General features: G+C 47.0%; 1 non-coding gene across 1 annotated transcript; it reads left to right on the top strand.

Annotated features, from left to right (window-relative positions):
- Positions 1-437: 437 nt before the first annotated feature.
- Trnas-uga lies at positions 438-512 on the top strand. Its single transcript has one exon. It is a non-coding gene; the product is annotated as a tRNA-Ser (tRNA).
- Positions 513-3515: the final 3003 nt, after the last annotated feature.

Genomic DNA, 3515 nt, shown 5'->3' with positions numbered 1-3515 from the left:
ATATGCCTCCGTGTGAGCCCTATTTTCCGTATTTTATATTCGTGCTCCTTATGCACAATGTTTCTTTGAGACAACAGAATCGTTCTGCAGTCAGCTTCAAATGTCGGTTCTCTAAATTTTCTCAATAGCTTTTGCTCGAAGAGAACGTCGCCTTCTCTTCAGGCTTTTCCGTTTTAGGTCGCGAATCATCTCCGTAACATTCACGTGTTGAAACTTCCTGGCGGATTAAAACTGTGTGCCGGACTGAGACTCGAACTCAGGACCTTTGCCTTTCGCGGGCAAGTGCTCTACCATCTGAGCAAACCGAGCACGACTTACGACCCTTTCTTCCAGGAGTGGTAGTTCTGCAGGGTTCGCAGAAGAGCTTCGGTGAAATCTGGAAGGTAGGAGACGAAGTACTGGCAGAATTGAAGCTGTGAGGGCAGGTCGTGAGTCGTGATCGGGTAGCTCAGATGGTAGAGCACTTGCCCTTGAAAGGCAAAGGTCCCGAGTTCGAGTCTCGGTCCGGCACACAGCTTTAATCCGCCAGGAAGGTTCATATCGGGGCACACTTCGCTGCAGAGTGAAAATCACATTCTGGGCACTCACGTGTTGGTCGTTCACACCGGTGACAAATCTAGCAGCCCGCACCTAAACTGTTCGATGTCTTTCTTTAATCCGATCTGGTACGTATCCCAAACATTCGAGCAATGCTGAAGAATGGGTACTATATGCGGTCTCCTTTACAGATAAACCATACATTCTACAATTCTCCCAATAAATCGAAGTTGACCGCGTTTCATACCACAATCTTCACATCCGCGTACCATTTCTTATGGGTTTCCAACGTTACGCCCAGATACTTAAACGACGTGACTGTGTCAAGCATTAAACTACTATTGCTGTATCCGAACATTACTGGTTTGTTTTTCCTAATGATCAGCATTAACTTACGGCTTTCTACATTTAGAACTAGCTGCCACTCATCACACCAACTAAAACGTTTGTCTAAGTCATCTTGTATCCTCCTACAGTCACTCAACTTCGACACCTTACCGTACGCCACGGCATCAACAACAAACAACCGCAGATTGCTGCCCGCCCTGTCTGCCAAATTATTTGTGTATACAGAGAACAAAAGCGGTCCTATCATACTTCCCTGGGGCTCTCCTAACTACACCGTTGTCTCTGATGAACACTCGCCGTCGACGACAACATTCCGGGGTCTATAACTTGAGAAGTCTTCGAGACCCTCACATATCTGTGAACACATGTTCGTATCTTCATTAACAGCGTGTAGTGGGTCACCGGGTCAAACGCTTTCCGGAAATCTACAAATATGGAATCTGCCTGTTGCCCTTCATCCACAGTTCGCAGTATATCATGTGAGAAAATGGAGAGCTGAGTTTCACACGAGCGATGCTTTCTAAAACCATGCTTATTCGTGGACATAAGCTTCTCAGTCTCAGTCTCAAGAAACGTAATATATTGAACCAAAAATAGATTCAAGGATTCTGCAGCAAACCGAAGTTAGGGTTAGTGGTCTGTAATTTTGCGCATCCGTTGTTTTACCCTTCTTATACATTGGAAAAACCTGCGCTTTTTTCCAGACACTTGGCACTTTGCGCTGGGCGAGCGTTTCGTGATAAATTCAAGCTAAGCAAGGAGAGAATGCCGTAAAACCTAATTGGAATTCCATCCGGAGCCGGTGGCTTATTTATTTTAAACTCCTTCAGTTGTTTCTCTAAGCCAGGGATACTTATTACTATGTCATCCGTACGAGACTTTGTGCGATGGTACGTTAGTACGATTCTCCTGCGTGAACGATTTCTTCAATGCGAAAATTTAAAACTTCGGATTTTATTTTGCTGTATTCAACTGCCACACCTGACTATTCAACAAGTCACTGGATGGGAGCCTTAGACCCAATTAACGCTTTTTTCATAGGACCATAATTTCCTCGGCTAACGGTCTTGCAGCAGTAGTAACACCGGTTCCCGTCAGATCACCGAAGTTAAGCGCTGTCGGGCTGGGACAGCACTTGGATGGGTGACAATCCGGTCTGCCGAGCGCTGTTGGCAAGCGGTGTGCACTCAGCCCTTGTGAGGCAAACCGAGGAGCCACTTGATTGAGAAGTAGCGGCTCATGTCTCGTAAACTGACATACGTCCTGGACAGCGGTGTGCTGACCACATGCCCCTCCATATCCGCATCCAGTGACGCCTGTGGGCTGAGGAAGACACGGTGGCCGGTCGGTACGGTTGGGCCTTTCAAGGCCTTTTCGGACGGAGAGTTTGATAATTACCTCGGCTTCTCTGCCAGATCTTTTGCTAAGGTATGACGGTGGTAGCAGCTGTATGCTTCGCACTTAGATCTTTTCACAGACGCAGGAATCTCTACTAACCTATCCTTGTCGTCATTTGCGCGTTCTCTTTTGAACAGAGAGTGCAACAGCCTCTATTTCCTCAGCAGTTTCCGAATCTCGTTTTAAACCATAGTAGGTCTTTTCCGTCCTTAATCCACTTACTAGGCACATAATTCTCCAGATCACGTTTTACACTCTGCTTAAACTTCGTCCATAATTACTCTACATCCGTTTTACAGGAACTAAGCGACGTCAATTCACTGTTTAAGTGAGATCCTAAGAACTGCTTACCTGCTCTTTCTAGCAAAAAATGGCTCTGAGCACTATGGTACTTAACAGCTGAGGTCATCAGTCCCCTAGAACTTAGAACTACTTAAACCTAACTAACCTAACGACGTCACACACATCCATGCCCGAGGCAGGATTCGAACCTGTGACCGTAGCTTCCAGACTGAAGCGCCTAGAACCGCTCGGCTCTTTCTAGCAGAAACACTCTTGGCCTTCTTAATTGATTCATCAAATTTCGTAATCATAATTGCTATAATACCATACTATCCCCCTGCCCTCCTCCGTCTACTACTCCACACTCTTCCCGGCGATACCTACTGCCCACAGTACAGGAACAATTCGGAACCGATGACTGTATCAGCAGGACAATGCGCGCTGTCAGAAAGCAGTATCTTTGAGGCAATGGTTTGGGGACAGCAAAATTCCTGAACTGGACTAGCCTGCAGAGAGTCCCGTCCTGCACGCAATAGAACACATTTGGTAAGAGTCGACTTCAATCCCGACCCCAGCGACCAACACCACTATCTTCTGTGGTTTCGGATTTTAAGGAACATTAAGCTGCCATTCCTCCACAAACAGTCAGACACCTCACTGAAAGTGACCCGAGTACAGCTGAAGCAGCCACAAAAGCGACTCTCTGCGGGGTCACGTGTCGCTGGCTGTTCCGGACGCTAACAGTGGTCGCTCACTGAGATCGACTAGTTGGTGACCGTTAATGCAAAGTGCCCCTCTCCGGGTTCGTGATCGCTGGTCGAGTCTTTGAAGTCGGCGAACTTCCATTTCTAGTTCGTTGCTTGGTGAATGTGGTTCCGCTAGCATTCCTTATTCACCAAGGTCCGGCATAGAAATAAATGGTGAGTACCTTCTCTTGAGCGTGATTAACT

The sequence above is a fragment of the Schistocerca americana genome, chromosome 2 (genome assembly GCF_021461395.2).
Source record: "Schistocerca americana isolate TAMUIC-IGC-003095 chromosome 2, iqSchAmer2.1, whole genome shotgun sequence".
Lineage (NCBI taxonomy): Eukaryota > Metazoa > Arthropoda > Insecta > Orthoptera > Acrididae > Schistocerca > Schistocerca americana.
The sequence above is the reverse complement of the archived record's forward strand: the minus strand, read 5'-3'. Positions and strand labels throughout refer to the sequence as shown.